The sequence below is a fragment of the Zosterops lateralis genome (genome assembly GCF_965231275.1).
Source record: "Zosterops lateralis genome assembly, chromosome: 3".
Taxonomy (NCBI): domain Eukaryota; kingdom Metazoa; phylum Chordata; class Aves; order Passeriformes; family Zosteropidae; genus Zosterops; species Zosterops lateralis.
The window spans coordinates 8,721,266-8,741,111 of NC_139764.1; the positions used below are offsets into that span (position 1 = coordinate 8,721,266).

The 19,846-nt window shown below is 38.1% G+C and overlaps 1 long non-coding RNA gene across 2 annotated transcripts in view; it reads left to right on the forward strand.

Moving 5' to 3' along the window:
• The window catches only part of LOC310907079, a 273,979-nt gene that overhangs the window by 241,612 nt on the left and 12,521 nt on the right, over positions 1-19,846 (forward strand). For both annotated transcript variants that reach the window (XR_014589537.1, XR_014589538.1), the window contains exon 2: positions 5,026-5,100. This is a non-coding gene — a long non-coding RNA (uncharacterized lncRNA). The remainder of the gene's footprint in view (positions 1-5,025; positions 5,101-19,846) is intronic.

Genomic DNA, 19,846 nt, shown 5'->3' on the forward strand with positions numbered 1-19,846 from the left:
TGTGCATTTATGACTTTTTCTGTGACACTGAAATCTGGGTGTTCACCAAGGACAGTGATATCTCAACATTTAAAGAACAGGGATTAAACAAAAGGGTAATTAACTACCTAAATTTGTCTTTTGTTAACTACCTAAATTTGTCTTTTGTTTACAGGCAGACAGAATATTACATATTACACAAGTGCTGAAACAGCAGTCAATGAAACTACATCTAATTGAGGTGTAGTAGAGTAAATATACTGTAATCCAACTAAGTATTTAGGCAGTATTTCACTTTACAGTGAAGTTAGAACTCCAAGCAGGAGTTAAGTCCAAGGATTTTTTTCTACTGAAATGTTGCCCTGCTCTTCTGAATGTAGAACAACACTGTAGGATGTCTCTACAGCAAACTGAGAGAGGAATTAGTCAGAGGTGCTTTGCATCATCTATTTGCGTCACGAATAAGTGAAGAGCCTGGAGGTGGGAGGAATCGTGATGTATAACTTTTTGGAAACTCCCTCTCTTCCCTCTGCATTCCTCAATATTTTGCTGAATGGGAATGGATTGGGAAATGTAAGAGGTTCAGGACAAAGCTTTTTATACCTATTGATGATGCATCAACAAAATGCCCATGGGCCATTCTGGTAGGTAAGATCATGAGATCTCAGGAGGATTCTTTTCCTCACTGTCTTTCAAGGTCCTAATATTTTTATCTGCTTGTGCCTTAGATCTAAATCCAGAGCAATAGGGGTGTAGCAGCAGAAAGAGCAGCTCTGGAAGAATGCAGTGGGCAAGGTTAATTTGAGGTACTGAGAAATGGGGAATCACCAAGGCTCCAGGAGCCTGCCTATTAAATCCCAACATTCTTCACTGCTGCTCTAATAAGTATTTTCTGTCACGCACTTTTTAGACCACTGAATTTTGAACTTCTGGTCACCCCTTTCTTCCAGATGTGAAAACAAGAGCTTGTCAGTGAAAAAAGGAGTTCTCAACAGAGCTATCACAATGCAATTTGTGACATGAGTCAAAAATCAGAGGTCTGCTCTGTTGCCATGATAATACTTGATTAAGATGACTTACCAGCCTGTCAGTTCAGCAGTTTTGTTGCCAGCCACTTATTTTTTTTTTATTTCTTAATTAGTTTGTTGTTCTTTATCTAGGTTTAGGAGATTGGAAATTGATGCGATATATTCTGACGTCTAAATAAAGCATGAGAACATTTAGCCAGCCTTTTAAGGATTGTTTCTTAAAACAAATGACTTTCCTTTTGGAGTTCCATATCTTTCAGCTCCATTTCCAGTTTTCTCTTTAAACATGGAGTTGTTGAAGAAGGAGAACATGGAGAGGGTAAATAATGAAAAAAGGTCTAGTGGTTGGAGAAAGAGATATCCATTTTCATGCCTGACCTTAATAAGACAGTTACCCACATTGTACTGATCACTTTATTCACCTCTGAGATATATAAAATAATATACTAATTTTTCATTAAATAAACAGAATATATTCGTTTGTAGGAAATATCAAATCTTTGCCACCATTTTTACTTGTGGAGAAATAAACATTTTTCACTAAACCAAGACTGTTTGTCTGACTTTTTAGAGGTCCTTACAAATCCAAGTGGAGTTAACTGAAGCCGTGGTCACCCCAAAAAACGGGGAATACCCTTGGTGGCGGTTTTTCTGGTCTTAAATGTGGATGAAGTTTTGTGCAGTGAAAGTGAACAATTCATTTTCTTTATATACACTATGGAAACAGAATTAATCACTGATACAGTCCCATTTCAGTTGGTGACTTTTCAGAATGTTAGCTTTTTTTCATATGCCTGCCTCTCCAATGTCTTCTCATCCCAATGACAGAAGCATTTTGGCTTCAGCATTGTATTTGAGCATTTGTAACATACCTGAAATGCCAGAAAATTTAATTTAATGAACAGCTTTTTGCATGTGGAGTTATTTACATAATTGTTTTTCACAAAAGATTGTTTTCATTGAGCAGAAGCTGAAGAATGATGTCAGACAATCCAATGAACTAATTTTTCAGAATGGCTTGTCTATTTTTACCTCCAGATTTCTGACAGTGCAATTTTTTATCCTGTTCATTCAAAGGCTCCATGTAGAAAAAATGTAAGGGGGGGATTATGCATCTAGGATATAAAATACTGGTCAGCCATGTCATTTGTGTTAATTCCATGTACTACAGTGTAGAAAGCCCTGTCTAAACCACTTTACTGTTAATCCCCTGCTGCTGCGAGAAAAGCTGTTTTCACCCTTAGGGATGAGTGTGTGAGCCTTTTCTTTGGCTCACAGTCACCTCAGCAATAGCATCCAGAGGTGTCCAACCTTTTTCTTTGTCTCTTCTTATTTACTCTGAGGAGGGCTGAAGAAATAATTTGAGTCACCTGGCAGAAAGTGACTGGAGGTAGTTGTTGACAAATAGGTCAAAAAGATTCTGAGAAATCATGATGAAATAGAAAAAAGAGCCTGGTGATACCACCTTGGACCACCAAGAAACAGTTGATGCATAAAGTGAAATGCAAACAGCTCCCAAGTGACAGGCAGAGAAGAAAAAATAACCAGCATAAAAGAAAAATTAAGGTTTGTTAAAACACTACCAAAAGTAAGAGAGGAAAGTGCAGTCACCTAGTTGTTCCAAACACCTCAAAGTGCCAGATGGCACCAAATGGAGAAAGTATCCATCAGCAAAATGAGAGTTGTGCTTTTTTTTTTTTTTTTTTTTTTTTTTTTTTTTTTTTTTTTTTTTTGTTACTGGCCATAGCAATATTTTTCCAGGTATTTCCTCTCTGTCTTCTATGAGCGCTAGTCAAGAAGAGGAAAGCAGTCCTCAATCTCCCTGTACAAAAACACTCAGAGCAGCAGCTCTTTTCTCTCTTTCCTTTTTCATGAGGAGACATTGTGACCAGAGAAGAGTTTCCAGTTGGGAGAGGTTTTGTGGATGGAAAGGTGTGAGTGACAAGGAAGGAGATGAAAAAGAAGAGTAATTGACAGGGATGCCTCTGGCACAGTTCAAGATTAATGTTCCTCCTAGTTTATCTCCTATTTCTTCCACAGATGATGTTCCAGCCATGCATGTTTGTATGGTTGACACTGAGAGTAAAGAGCACAGAAGAACTCTGAGGAGTCTGCTCAATTCTTGTCATTGCGCTTCTAGAAATGGGGAAAAAAGCCCATCTATGTGATTCTTCACACCTTTGCACCAGGGTAAATGAGAGATTAGATGGATTGTCTGGAAGAAGGTGCTGACCAGCATTGGATGAACCAGGCCACTTGTGCATTGTGTGGAGGAGTTGTGGGGGTGAAATGATTTCTACAATGAAGGGAGTCAATTGTGCTGGAGGTCTGATAAATCAGAAATGCTCTAATTATAAGCTCAGCTTCTTGGTGTATTTCGGGATATTCAGAATTATCTATTGGGCTAATTGCTAACAACTGCCTAATTTTAGATGTTTGTGTTTGTAATGTTATTTGGGGTCTTTAGGGCTGTAAAAAATTATTATTATTCACAAATTACAATGTGCAACTGTTGGAATTTTATTTTCAAAAGTTGTGCACATGTCACAGGGAATGTGCACAAGGTGTTGGCCTCAGCCTGAGGTCCCAATAGAAGTGAATGCCTAGCATGAGACTGCTGTCCAAAGAATGACAGTAAATTATTAACTTTTAAGCTGCATTTCTATTTATTTATTTAGTCACTTATTGTGTAAGAGAAGCTGTATGTGGAGAACAAACTGATACAAATATATCTTAAAATATTTTAATATTCAATACATTAAGTATTATCTGCAGAGCACTGTATTCCTTTGAGAAGAGGATCAACGTAACTCTTTTCACGACCTGATTCACTTGAATTCAGACAGATATTCTGGAACTCTGTAACAGCAGAACAGGTCCTCCTGTCTGTCCCTTCTGGTACCTTTCACAGTTCTTTGTCCAGCTTTAAATGAGGCGGTCAAGGAGAATATCATCATCTGTCTAGCTTGCAATTCCCCTGTTTTGATACATTTCCTTCTTAGGACTTTTCACCCTCTACCTTCCTTGTTCAATTTCATCCTGTTTGCATTTTAGTTTAGCTTAGCTTTGTTTTTTTTCCTCTCTCCATCCTCATCTCTTGCTGTGACATCAGTCATTGTTTCTGGAGAAATCAGAATACAGCTACATAGGAATTTCAGGGTTTGAGCATTCCTCAGTCTCAGAGCTGAAGGGAGCCCACCTTGTTGGTTTAGGTCTAGAAAAAAATGCTAGAGTATTAAGGGATTACATTGCAAGAGCTTCCCCCAAAAAGATATCACACAGACATTTTCTGCATTGAAGGTCCCAAACTTCCTTCTTTCCACATTCCCATTGGGGATTTTCTCTCTGTCACAAAGGGTTTAGTTCACTTATCCCTCCTGTGTGAGATTTTAAAAAGTACTTTTCACCTTCAGCTTTCCCTGATGTCCCCAGGTATAATTTGAGTTTATACGAATGCTGACATTTTTGATTCTTCAACCAGGTTTGAAGTCTTGCACTTTGTACAGGAAAGCTGTTAAAACCTTGCCCATTTAAAACAAAGCATAACTGTAATCATGGGTTCTTTGAATGTGAAATTTACTCATGTGTAGCAGATTGACACAAGGCTGAACATTCCCCAGAAATCTCATGTTATGTCCTCTGATTTACTGTGAATTACTTCACATTTACAGTGGAAGTACAGATAAAATCATATCCATAACACTGTGATGACTGTAAGTGGTGTGTTTAGCTGCTTTTTAACAGACAGTTGAATCAAATAATTTTAGAAATCTCATACCAAAAAATGTTCTGCATTTTCCTCTGTCTTTCACTCTCTCTCCACTTCAGGGCATGTCTTGCTGTTCAGAGCAAACAGAGTGTGCTCAATTTGCTACTTTGACATTGATGTTTTATACACTGAATTACATTTATGTTTGAGGCCTCCTTTATTTCCAAAATTTTTTGTTAAAGTCTTGCCTACCTTAGGTATTTTACTTTCTTTTCCTATAAAGTATTTAATGATGTCCTGATCCAGCAGGAATTTTTTTTTTTTTTTTTTTTTTTTTTTTTTTTTTTTTTTTTTTTTTTTTTTTTTTTTTTTTTTTTTTTTTTGGTAAAGTCTGACAAGAGCTGCCATTACTATGGATTTTTGGGGCAGCAGTGCGAACTTTATTGTCAGACTTATCACATCCCCTTTCTGTTCCCCTGTTGTGTTTTTATCACTTAAAAATCACAGCACCTTGTTTATGATGACAGTTTATTATACAGTAGAAATATACCAAAAATATTTTTTCAGTTATGGAAATAAAATATTGAAGATTTTGCCTAGGATACATGTTAAAGAGAAATGTTGGGAATGTAATTCCCCTTGAGAAACCAATGCAATTAGTTTAATAAATACAGGGAGTGAATTAATTAGATTAATAAATTAGGAGAGTTTCTATTTGTCATTGGTTGATTATAGCTGGCTTTTTGTTTGAGTATTATTTGGTTGGAAGTGGCTTTAATATCTTTCCACTTTGAACACATTCAAAGAGTTATCTAAGTTTTACAAGTTTTAACTCAATTCTTTCCTGTTTTCCCAACCCACCATGGCTGAAAATGATGTGCAATGATACTGCACAAATATCCATAGTGTATTATGTATTAGTTTCTCTTATTAGGTATAATGGCCCACTGTTTGATGGTAAAATATCCACAATTGCTTTATCTAATACATTATGTCCAACAGAGCAAATTCAGTGCAAGCCAGGACATTTGGTACTTCCAACTGGCCAAGATTTGTTGAGTTGGACCTGTGTGGGGAAACCAGTAAAACAACCTGAAAGGGGGAATTGTGGGAAGTAGGAAAAGCAGAAAACTCTCATAGCAGCACAGATGTAAGGCCTAGAGTCAAAAGGATAAAAGAATGAGGACATAGAACAATAAGACTGTGTTTTTGTGGTGTGCAGAGTTAGGCCTTTGCAAGTAGAAAACTATCTTAAGCAAGATAATAGAAAAGTTTAATAATAAGGCTCTGTGCTTTGTTTATGGAAGAGTATAAAAAGTTCCTGAATAACAGAAAATATAAAACAAGCATCTATTGTTAGATACATGTAGTTTTAATGATAGATGCCTGTAAGCTCAACCAATCTTGCTTTTGGTTATGCAACTAAAACACATGGATGAAAATAAGTTATGAATACATAATTTTCCCATAATTGTTTATTTCTGAAATTCTTCAGCTCTGACCTGCAGTCAAAATATCAGCTGTCTGTGGAGCACTTGTTTGGGGCCTGGGGAAAGCACTGAGCCTTTTTGAGATTAGCCCAGGAAAGCTTCATCCGAAGGAGGTGGAGACATGAAAGAAAGAGGTGAAACAAAAGTTTGAGTGTAGATCACGTCTGTGTAAGCTACACTCAGTGTGCTCATCACCCAGGGTAAAAGTGCACTCCAAAAATTAAAGTGAAAGAGATCCAGACCCACCAAGTCATAGTATATGACTTTATTTTGTTGCTTTATTGACCTGGGAAGTATCAGCTCAAATCTGTGGCCTGTTTATACTTCCTGGGAGTTTTTCATTTAATGGTATGAATTAACCCATCCCTACAGCTGGTAGGATTTTTTATTAAAATTTTTATTAAAAATATTGCTCACCATCAGGTGTTGGCATTACTAGTCTTGCCTTGCTACTGCATTGCCACTTAGGTGCCACACATTTAAAAGACCTTGGAAATATCCCATTTTTATGCCAGATTTGCCACCTCTGGTAAGTAGGGAGCTGCTGATTTGAGGATGGACTTGTTGTGTTATTTTTACAGAGACACTGTGAAAGTAGAGAGAAAATTCTGTGCAATGGAGTAAAAGTAGCACTTCATTTGGGCAGCATAGGCACATAAAGATGTGATGGCTGTAAAAACCATTATCTTTTAGCAAACAGCAGTTGCTTATCAGATAAGACAATGATTTTAATGAAGAATCATAGATAAGGATAGAGCAGCACATTGATTAATGCACACAGCAGCTTCTCCTGAAACCTGACTGCACTAGGTCTTCAGTCTTTTGTGATGATATGCAAGCTGTAATAAAGCTTTTACAGTTATTCAATATCATGAATAGTATTAGCAGAATTATCAGAGTTTCTAGTTGAAATGGATGACTCTATCTCCTGGACTTCCTAAAGTTCTCACTTTTTTAATATAAACCTGCATCATTATTAGACAGAGATAAACAAAAGAAATAAATATCCAGGAAAGAACTGAGAGGGGGGGAAAGGGAACAACCTATTTTTTTTCTTATCATGCAATGTAACTTGAATGTATTGTAAGTAATTAGGAATTGCCTAATTTAATTCACAGCAATATACAAAAACACACCACCATATATTTTGGCTCTGTTTGGCTTTTGTAAACGTGCTTTAGGAAAATGGTGTTTGTCACCAGTAAGAAATCAACTAGTCTTTGTAGCTGGACTGATTTATTTTTCAATGCAGGGCTATTGTTAAATATAAAATATTTTTTTCCCCCTTTCTTTGAATCTAGTCCATACATCACACTTCTGTCATGCAAAAAAGCTATACATAATTCCTGGGGCAACATGTCCCCATTTCCCTTTTAGATTTTTCTGATCATTGAACCCTGCAATAAAATGGTCCCATGCACACCTGTTTGACACCTGGATGGTGCAGAGCTTGGACTGTGGCTTTGAGGCACTGAAGTAGAGTTGCTGTGATCTCACCCGAGTTTGATGGACCAAAACTCATTTCAAAAGGAAGTTTTTAAGGTCTAGGTGGGATTCTCTAGAGCTGGAGAATGGTCTTAATTTAGAGTAATTTTTTTTTCCTGAAATCAATTATTCCCTAAAACTGCTGCAAGTTACCAAGCTCGTAAGCAGTTTTATTGTATTGCGCATGAAGTTACATTTAAGAAAGTTTGTATTTGCACGAGTAAAAATGTGCAGTATGAGGCTTCTTGTTTTGATTATCTTTTAACCTGCTGGCTTACCTGAGATGAAGAGAGAAATAATGCAAATGACTGTGAGCTTGACTGTGATGTGTGAAGGAAGCAGGGAGTACACGTGCTTTGTTAATGTGAGTTTCCCAGCTAGTAAGCCATTGTCTATTAGTAATATCATCATTCAGAACTAATTAATGCATCATTATGGTCTTCTAGAAAGGCTTTTGCCAGTGTGAGGCTGAGTGCAGGGGTTAGTATTTGTTCTGGAAATGTTTTATTATTATTGCTTTATTGTAATACGAAAGCTGATTTGGTGCCTTGAATTGCATTCACGCTTGCCCAGAAGCATTGTTTTAATTGGAAATATTTGCAACTAAAAATACCGGACATAAAACATAGATGTGTCAGTGGGCCATTTTCTAATTCTGTAAAAGGAGAGTTTTATTGAGGATAGGGAGATTCAGATAGGGCAGCTTGGTGCTTGTGAACCCAGAATCACAGAATTGGTTCAACATTAAGTGTTTGCCTCCAATACTCAAGGGCTGATCCTACACATTCCCCTCTTTTGGGTCTGTTTAGGGCCTTGTGGGGAATGTACAACTTTTGAGGATCAGATCTGAAACTTTTCCCAGGGAACATGCTTTTGAAGAACATCTGTTTTGAAAACACCAAGGCATGTGCAAACCAGAGTGAGACCAAGGTCATCTGAAGTTTAGCTTTCCTCTACCCAAGAGCTGCCTGTAGTAATTTTGCTGGCTTTATTTTCATCTGGTCCCTGCATAGTAAAAAAACTCTGCTCATAAAGCAATCACAAAAATTGTTATGGCCCTAAAGAATGCTGCTGAAAGCAAATAAGTGCTGTAGTTTCCAGATTCCATCCCTAATTAGTAAGAGGGGTCAAGTGTCAGGTCCATCAGTGAGCTGTAGTATTTCAGTTTTCGATCAGTAAGGGTCATTCATTTAACAAGACAAAGAGGCTGAGAATTTTCTTTGTGACACTCTCCTGGTTGCCTTTCCTTCTCGTGTTATTCCTAGCTTTTTTCCTGATAGTTTAGCTTGGGTTTTTTGAAACTAGTCTCTGGATAATACTTCAGTGGACTCTTAAATCACCCTTTTTTTTCCTGTTCCTTGGCAATATAGTTGCCTCCTTTCCATTAACCTACTGCCTGATTACACCAACTGTCTGAAATGCAGTTAGAACGACTCTTTGCATATGATCTTATCTGACACTAACATCTCCCTCCATTTTTTAATCTCATTTTAAGGACGTGGAACTATTTGGAGGTCCTTCTGCCCCTTTTATCTAGATTCCATTTTCTTAAATGAAATCATCCAGCTTTTCCAAGGGGAATAGTTTAATTGTTCAAGGTGCATGATTTGTTGTGACCTTACAATTGTGCTGGACCACAGTCCGTGGTGTTCCATGCAAGTGATCAGAAGGGGCCATGCTCTCCTTTGAAGTGGGGCAGCTTATTAAAAAAGAAGTAGCAAGTTGTATCAAACTTTCTGTCCAATTAACTGTGTCTTTCCCACATAATTTTTTTGTGTTGTGGACTGAGGGGGTTTTTTGAGTAAAATTTACTGCCAAATCTACGTTTTAACTGAGTAGTCTGAAGTATTTCCATTCTAACCACTTATTGATTCATCTAAGTTCATAGATGAATAGTCATAGCTCGAAAGATTTATAGAGTTCCCGGAGTCCAATTTATTCAGCTTATTTGTTTTACAATAGGGCCACTTTTCTGCCTCTGTTGCTCTCTCTCTGTTCAGCTTTACTGGCTGAACCTGTGGTTCATATTCTCTGCTGCTTCCATGGGATCCATCCCGCGAGTTGGCTTTGTATGGTTTCCATTTAATCAAGGGGAAGATGAAAGTAGGTGTGTGTTACTTTCAATTCCTCAAGTCATTTTGTCATCCATCTTAGTCAATGTGTGGTTGCCCAGGACACAGCATTAATGATAGCTGTCAAAATAATAGTCAGGAGGTGAAAGGTCAGGAAAAATATGTAAAAGACTTCAGGGTGAACCAGATGATAAAGTAACTCATTTAGGCCATTAAATGCTGGCATGGTATGGGCTTGATGGGTTCATGGGTTACTAGAAGCAAGAAGAGTAAATGGGGACATCTTCAAGTAGTTTACTCTTGTTAAAAGATGAAAAAAGATGATAATAGCATTACCAAACAACTGCACTAAAGGCAATTTTCTTAATTACCATGCTGACCCAGCAGTGCACAGAGAGAGGTCTTGTTATTAGAATGAGAGCTTTTACTTTCAAACAATATTAACCCTTCTTGGTACTCTACGTCTTAATTAAGAGTATTCCTGGAAGTTCTGCAGCTGTCAACATTTTTACGTTTCTCTTTTGTGCTCGCAAAGCAATGAGTCAGGAAACAAACAGTTGCATCTTTCTTCATTGTTTCAGTGGTCTTTGCTTCATTTTAGATCTTTCTCCAATAAAGCTATGAGCCTTATATTTATGGAAGGAGCAAGGCTGAGCAGATGAATAGTCTCTGACTATAAAAGCAGCAGTGTGAGGTTGTCTCCCTTTCCCTAATTTTTTTCAGCAAGGCATTTTGCCTACAGTTTTTCAGAAATCAGTTGTTTTCAGTTGTTTAGAAACAGACTTATTTCTCAGAATAATCTAGGTGAGAAAAAATGTTCTGTAAGCTATATTATACTTTTCTTGAACAGTGAAATATCATAGAAAACTGGGAAGTTTTGTATGTATCAATAAACAACTTTCAATTTTGTTGTCTGCAATTGGAGGGCATGGATTAATAATTTCCTCAAACCCTCGACAAAAAATTCCAGCAAGAATAATGTAATTTTTATGTGTTGTCTGTCTTCTGTTACCTAGCTGGCCATGGTTAGTGAACGCTTCATCTGGGCTCTAAGAATTTCTGGGACATTGACTGTAAATGCCAGAGGGACCGCTGATTTGGCTGGTTTCTTAAGGGGTCTTCTCAGTAGAATTATTTGCATTTGACTTGCCTGTGTGTCATGCTCAGATATGTTTTTCTTGCAGCCATTGTGTTGTAGTTCCTTTTCCTGGAGAGGGAATACAAATCTCAGCACCAAGCAAAATGTCATAGGCAGAGGAATTCTGTGCTATTACAATATATAAACAAAGATATGCATGTACAGAAGACTTTTATGAGAGCAGTGAGATATTACTGGGAAGATTATTAAAAAAAAAAAAAAAGTAGGGATAATTTGCAGTTGTATGAAGTCGTGACATTACTCTACCATGATGAAATAACAGCAAAATGCAGTAAAACCAGCTGGACTGAAAGTTTTGGGGAAGTCAATACTGCTACTCTGACCATCACCCATTGCCCAGAGAAGGCTCTGCATTAGTATTGATAATTTGGGGGGTGGCACGGAGGGGGAGACCAATGAATCTGGAGGCAGTGACTGAAACATCTAAAGTGTCTTGCTCTAGAAAGTATTTCTTATTATGTCTCCCTTTTTGCTTTCCCTTATCAGAGGACTTTTCAGTGATTATCACTCTATGTGGCATGTCAAGCAACCTGCTCCCAGTCTTTGAAGCTCAGAGAATTATTTGGGAGTGTGGTAACAAGGGCACAAAAAGCTGTTACAGGATCAGATGGATCTCCATGTATTTTCCCTTCAGAAGCTGCCTTTGAATAGGAGCATTGGCCTAGAGCAGAAGGAAATGGTCTGATTTTCTTCACTTACGTCACATTGATTTGGTTCATGGGGATTTTGGTGATGTGGGGGAAAATTCAGATTCCTTCTGAAGGAAAATGAAGCACTTGAGCTTCAGGTACTTTTCAGCCACATACCAGTGCCCTATAGGAAAAAGTGTCCAAAATATTGGCTGTTCTACTACGTATGTGGGATATTTTGTTCAAGGAATCAGATAAAACCTGGTACAAGCAACCCCTGGGAGAAGTGCATCTTCTACATATGTAGGGACTTCAGCACCAACTGCAGTAATGCCTTGATCTGCTCTTTTCGCACCAAACACCTTGCTAAAATAGAGCCAAGGCATCTAATCTAAAATGATTGTCCAGGCTGGCATATTTTCTGTGGCACTTGGTAATTAGCTCAATTATATTATTAAGAATCTGCAGTATATCATACTGCTATATCAAATTCTATTCCTTTTAATACTGTAACATCCCTAACAATCCCTACTTAATGTCATGAAACTGCTGGGATTGGCACTGTAAAGGCATGTAGGAATTTTGGCTAGAGCTTCTTGAAAGAGGTAACACTCTACCTCAGTGCAATAAAGTGAGGGAGGTTTTTTTGCCTTGCTTCCTTGGACACAGCTAAAATGATTTGTCCAAAGTGAAGCAAAAGGTACAAGGTAGATCTAACATTTGAACTTGCCTACTTTGAAAATCATCCCAGTGTCTGGACCAAGACACTGATAAGCTTATTTTCCATCCAATTTTCAAAGCAGATTTTTCCCCCCCATATTTGTACTGTTTGAGTTTATAGTAGAGCACTCTGCCCCAGCCTTAAAGTGAGTTTAAAATTATATATCTTCTGATGTCTGGTTTGCAAAAATTGTTAGCTGACCCGGGGAAAAAACATCTGAATGGCTAATGGAAACTTTCTCTTTCCCCTAAATGGGGCAGTTGGCTAATTTGTTTAGCTAAACTATATTAGCCATTTGGAAAGTTTTATTATCACAGTCAAAAGCAGGAAGCAGGGAATGGACATGCTGTATTTTTAAAATTAAAGTAATTTTGAAAAACAAACTCAGTTTCTTATTGATTATTTCAGTTGTTAGATTAGAGGCTCATTACTTTTAATAATAGGATAATAGAAGCTAGAAATGGAAAAGATCTATTAGATCATTGAGTCCATCCCCATTACAAGGGCAGGATATAGTCAGGTATATGTGGATGGATGTATCAAATATTAAACTCATATGACACAGTAAATCCTCTGTTTCCTCCACAGAGTGCTGATGCTAAGAGCTTTGACAGTGAGTTGTTTACTCTTAAAAGCAGCTTCTGAGCTACCTTCTGGCCAGCTCTTAGGCAGATGTTTAGTTGGGAGGGAAGGATCCCAGGAGCCCAATGAGAAATAAGGTCATGGTGTGGCCTTCCCCCCCCTCCACCCCCCCATAAGCTGCTACTGGGAAGTGAATTTCAACATGCACTTGGGCACAGCCAAGAGATGCCTTTGCAAGGCTGAAGTCTGGCTCCTTCATTGTTTTTTTTCAAATTGTATGGTTACAGTGAGAGAAACAGAGAGACTGAGTAGTAGTTTTATTCTGTAATGGCAGTGGGGGTATGGGGCAACACAAGAGACCAAGACACCAAATCCAGTGACTTTTTAGGTTTTTTTGTGTACTCTGCAGCTGCCAGAGAGAATCAGGTGAGATGTGCAAGAGAGTGAATTCCAGATGCATCATTTTTTTGCATCTGCTCAGCACCTGGTGTCAGGTGAATTGATCTTAAACCTCTTCATCTCTCTGTACTTTAGTTTTGTAGCAAATAGACCTATTTGGAATAGAACACCCTTCCCCACAAAGCCAATCCTCTTCCCCACACACTTGGGCTCCATGCGATGCTCCATAACATTTATGAGGAACATATGAAGGCTTGTGGGGCTATTTGTGAACATTATGGAAAAGGCATTGGAGGTGGAAGTCTTATTTTACGTGTCCGTGATTTAGCTTCTAGATTTAGCATCTATCTTCTTCATAGATGAGGAATCTGGAAGGTTTCCCCAGATGTATAAAAATACCCAGTCTTAAGAGACTGCCTTCACAGCAGTCAAATATATTTATTTCATATAAAGTGGTCATAAGGACTTATTGTGGTTTTTTAAATTATTTATTCCTCACTCTATAATTATGGTGGTGGAGAATAAAAAGACCTTCAGCTTAAAGGAATACTTCAACTGTTATACCTCCAAAACAATAGAGACTGAGTGCATCAAGCAGCTGTATTAGAATGGACTGTTGAGAAGCAGCAGTCTGGTTACTTCTTTCAGGTATTACATCACTGGCATTATTAATACTTCTGCCTGTAAGCAGTCCTTTTATCTTCTCTAGAACTCCAGTAAATCTACTCATGTGGGTAAGGGAGCAGCATTCATTTACTGAGCCTACTCAAACCGGTGAGGAAGGCGTATTAAGTTCAATAAGAGCTAGTCTTGTGCATAAAGATTAATCACCTCACTAAGCATTCAAAAGATTTAAGGAGAAAGTCAGCCCTTTTTGATTCTGTTCTTATATTGATTTTGGGGAAACTGCTAAATTTAGAGCAATTAGATACATTGAAAGTAATTAAATGCAAAAGTGGTGTAGCAATTAAAATGGGAGTCCATGCTGCATATAGAACAGTCCGAGCATTTTTATGGTGTTTCTCAGTTTCCTTAAAAATCGCAAGAGTTTTTCAAGAGTGCCTGCTGGAATGATGGACCCTCCCCTATTTTGTTTTTTAAAATTGGACCATGGTACTCCTCACTGGTTTCTGCTGTTAAGTAGAATCAGAGTTTTTTTGGTTTTTTTTGTTTGTTTTTTTTTTTTAAGTAAGAATGGACATAATAATTTTAAGTCACAGTGCATTGCACATGCCCAGAACAGCCTCGATCATTTCCAAATTCAAGGACTAATAAAAATTGGAAGCACTCCAGTAACTTTAAATTATTTTGCACGTTGAAGAGTGATTTAAAATCATTGAACTGATTCAGGGTTTTTATATATATATATATATATATATATATATATATATATGCACTTCAATTTGGAAGTGAGTCAGACAGACAGTAGTGTGCTGAAGAGGTTCAAGACACATTGAACTAATTAAAACATTTTTAATTCCAGAAAGAGAGGAAGGAGGGGTAATGAGATTTCTAATAAGAACCAAGAGAACATCCCCCATTTATTACCACTGTGTGGTTAGGAGAAGGATGATAAAGCAGTGAAGGAATGACCAACACCACCAAGGAGTCAGCATTTTTACTGTTGGTGTGCCAGTCATATAAAGGATTGCCAAAGCTGGTGGAATCTGGAAAAAGCCCTGTGACTATGCTTTATTTATTACAACTATTGTTTTTAAAGGGATTTGCACACCTGTGCATATTTTGTTTTCTTCCTGCAGATGGATGAAAAATGGGAGGACTGGCTGACTGGGGAAAAACACACACACACGTGCATACATGTGTACAAATGCAGGCAATGTGTAACTTGGCTGCACAACATTTGCTACCTGACACTGATATGCATTCAGAAAGAAAAAAAAGCTGGCGTATGGAACTGCCTGGCAGCATGTGAATATTACTTCAGCATTCATGCACATATGAATAAAATTAAAATAAGGAAATACTTCCATTTTGCAAGACAGTGACTTGATGACCATTCCAAGGTTAGTGGAATTTCTCCATTAATGAATTGTCCTGGTCCTCTATTATGTACCCAGTTGCAATGTGTAATATTAGTATCCTTGTTGGGTTTTTTGTGAACAGATAACACACTAAAGCCTTCACATAAATTGTGCAAGTAGAGGGGGATAAAAAACCCAACCTAAACCCAGAAAAAATACCCCAACAAAATAGCCCAAAGGCTGACTTTGTGAAGAGACCAGTAATTTTTGCTTGACTCTTCATGCAGAAACAAACATGTTAGTCCATTTTAGAGGAATCAAGAAAAATTTAGAGAGAGAGAGATGTTTGAAGTCATCCCTTTTCTTTGAACATTAAATCACCCGTTGAGTAGGATTTTGTTTTGGGGGTTCTTATTAATCCAAATTTGACACGGTCACCAGCAGACTCTGATTCTAGTTACAGGAAAAAAAAAAAAAAAAGGTGGCATATTGTACTCAAAAGTCCAGTAGCAGAAGAAAGGTGGGATTTCCTCCTCGTTCTCTACCATGTATTTTCCTCACAACCAGGGAATTTCACTGTGGGTCAGGAATTCATTAAGTTAAAATCTGACTTCAACAGTAAAAATCATCAAAAACATGTTATGTCCATGTTTCCATAGCAGTTCTTGCTGTGGTGTTTTGTTGGCATGCACACCTCACATTAGCCTTTACTAGAAAGACATTCTACCCTTACACAGAGTCCCATACCTTAGGATGAACAGACTGATCACTAAAATTGACTTAGCAGTTGTTGTGGGCATTTTAACTTCATGGCACTCGGGTGGGGTAAGCTTCTTCTAACTATGTATTTAACAATGGACAGCTGACAAGATATGAAAGATTGGGTTTTCTTTGGAAAGCCATGTTTCACTTTTGTTGCCTTACTCAGCTCCTTAAAGGTGTGCTCTAAAGTGACCCTACTTTTAGTGGTAAAAACCCAACCACTGAGCGTTTGTAACCATGGAAAGAGATCTTCATATGAAATACTCTGTTTTGCATTTCCTGTCAAGAGGACATTTTGCATTCTCACCGTGGAAATCCAGGGCCCAAGCCTTTATCACGCTAACTGTCTCCATGCTTTCCCAGCTTTCTGTGGAGATAACAATCCTTTTGCTTCCAGAGAGGATTGAAGCACACCCTAGTTTTCCAGAGTATCAGCAATCTCATATTTCTGACCACCTTCGGTTTTGTTTCTCACTTTGTGTTTCCATTCTTTTCTGTGCTTTCACTGGTTGATCATATCCTAACAGTATCCACCAACCTTTAACTCCATTAATTTCTGTTTAGGAAAGAGGTTGTTCCTCCCAGTGCTTGTGACAAAGCACAATCCAAGGATCCAAGCAGGCGGGAGAGGGTTTGTAAGTTTAGGACCAGTCTGCATGTGCCCTGTTGGGCTCATCCACACTGACTGCCTCATATTCAGGCTGTAGTTTGCTTTTCTTCTTCCTCTTGGGATTGGATACAAGCAGGAAATATAGTACAGAGGGCTGGCACATGGGGAATCGAGATCCCTCTGTGTTGCATTTTATCTTCTTTCTGCTAGAGTTGGGATTAAATGTGCCAGACAGAATTTCTTGTTCAGATTCAGATGTTTACTAATTCTTACCTCTATTGCAGTCTCACAAATTGTGAGGTCTACAGCACTTCTAGCCAATCTACTAAAAAAATGGAGCCATCTCTATCTCTCTACAAGGCCTTTTAAGGATAAACTGTACAATTAAGAAATGACACCTAAAGTATTTTTACTTTTAACCAAATACCCAGCAGCTGTGGCCCACAATGCGGTTTTCTATCCAATTACAAAATACCACCCAAACCCATGAAGAAGAAGGTGAAAAGAAGGACTCAGCATCTGTCCTAAAATCTCCATCTTGCTTTATATATATTACTATGTTCTAAAACCTTGAACTCCAAGTTTTCCACTCTGTGATATCACACACTTCTATTCAAACTCCACACCCACAATCCCAGTGCTGTCACTCAATTTTGGAAGCCTTTTCCACGGGCTCAGGTCCAATGCAGTGTTTGCTTGGGGGTCAGTGCCTGTCAGCACAGACAGTCTGAAATTCTCAGTGACCAGGGTTCCAACACCTTGGCAGAACCCAGATGCTCCTAGCTGATAAGTAACAACTTTAGGCAGCCATGCATTGCTTTTTCTGGTCTATGTTGCAACAACTTATGTTTGGGAAATTTAAATTTCGTGATTCTGTTTTCATTCATTGAGTGTGCATTTTTTGGTCTCAAGTATGTCTTTCATAGGGTGTTTTCTAGTTCTCTTACAACCTTTTCCTGAGTTCTCAGGGACTCGATGGTATGTTGTCTTAATTTCTATCAAACTAGATAGCCTCTCAGACACTGCAATAATTATTGTTCTATAATGGCCACTTTACTTGGAGTCATTAGAAAGTTTTCCAGCCCAGCAGTATACAAAGGCATGACCCCTTGACAGGCCTCATGAATCTGATCCCAACTCAGACAAAACTTTCTTGGTTTATGCATTAATTCTTGCTTTTGCACCTCAGAAAGTTCATTCATGTTTTCACTTCAACAAACCAATACTCTGCTCCAAAAATCTATCCTAACTGGGCATAAACCCCAGTTCTGCCCCTGATGACATTTGTTCAAAACCAATACAAATATCTGGCCCTCAAAGTGGATTTTTCATGCTCAAATAGAGCATTGTCAACTCAACTTTTAAAACTACTTAGTGTTTCTTTAAAAAGGTGCTGTATCTTGCAGAGGCAGCAAAACAATGCAGCAGATATGGTGGCTATTCATTTTCATTTAGCAGATAAATCAATACCCACATAAAGCCTGAGTAACTTGTTGGCACTAAACTCCGCAGCCCCATTTTTACGAAAATTTGTCATGCTTCAGACAAGTGAGCTTTTTTATTTCTTTAAAAGGGAATACGTGTTTTCATGTTGCATTATGTGAAATTGATACTAATAATAAACAGCAATAATCAAGTTATTAATCTTCTCTGTATAGTGTAAGGGAAGGGAGGGGGTTCTCAACATAAATATAATAAGTAGAATTCAAAGCAAAAAGCTCCACTAAACCTTTGTGTGTGTGATGGAGGGAGGGATGTTTCATACCCCGTGGTTTACAGGCGTGTGTTACACTGTACACACCGTCTGCAAGCACTTTAGAAAATCCTGGATGCTTAGCATAGTCTTAAATCAGGCGTGTTGCCAATTGTGGATTAAGCAGAGGATAGCTGGGTCATTTTCCGAGGAGTTCCTTTACAGTTCAGCCTTTTTTTTTTCGTTGGTGTTAATGCTTTTACTGCTGTTGGGTGAAGGGAGGAGAGGCTTTGGAATACCCTGCCCTAGGGCCTCCTAAACTGTTCATCTGTCATGGATCATGTCACGGAACAGAAATGTTTGTTTTTGCTCCCATTCATTTCAACTGGCAGCCAGTTATTATTAGAATGAAAAATTAAGCTATTATGCAGTGGAAGCCTTGCTGGCTCTATCAAATTTATGGAGTTAATACAGCAAAATTATCCTTTATAGCGGGCATAAGCAGCTGTATATATAATGCAGGCCCCTTCTTGATCAGCCCAAATACAAAATGGCAACCTTGTTTTCATTATCAGCGTTAAAGCTTGATGTGATATGTCACCTTATTTCAGAAATTTCAGGGGAGCAGTTAATAAATTAAGAGTACTGTGGGTGACTTGGTTAGACATTTAAGTCCATCCTCTGATCTTCAGGGTATGCCGAGTTGTTCTCGGAAACAGAGAAATCATGGAATTTCTTAGGACTTTCCAAAATGTGGTGTTTATTTCAAGTGTGCATGACTTTATGTTTCCTGGGGTGCTATTTGAGTGGATTTGTTAATTTGTTTATTTTTCAATGGGGAAATCAGCTGCATCTTTTACAAACAAAAGAGAGGTGTGGATTTTTTTAATCAAGCTTCATATCCTCTTGATCATCTGGGGTGTCAAACACCCTTAGAAATAAGGTATTCACATGGAACAAGGTGCCTGGTGAGAATAGAAGGAGATGAACTACACAAAAGACAGAAAGGCAAATGAATAAGTGAGAGGCATATTCAAGAAGGAAAGAGTTTTAATAATACTTGTGTGCTTGGAGTTGTAACTCCCCCAGAAGTTGTACATGGAGGGCAATATGTTTTTCTAAGTTCAGTTTTTCTTCTCTCTAAAGAAATTTCAGATCCACCTCAGTAATGCAGACACTTTACCAGTGCCACTGCAGCATAAGAGGTATTTGCAATGCCAAGGTTTGGCCTCCCACTTTCTTCCTCTCTGAAAATAATTGTAATAAAGTTGTCAAGTTGGGGTTAAATGGACAATCTGGACAGATATGGGATTGTCTTTGCAACACGTACTCCAGACATACTCTTTCTGTGTCTTATTGGCACATTTGGGATGGATTTGAAAATAAATAGAAGCAAGTTTCTAACATCTTGTACAGTGATTAAACCCATCTTTGGCACTAAGCAGTTATTGGGGAAAAGCTGTATTGCAGAAAGAACAGAGAAAGAAACAGCTTCTGAGTGAAACAGAATAGGATTTTCAAAAGTAAAAGTTCTTTCTGAGAAAAC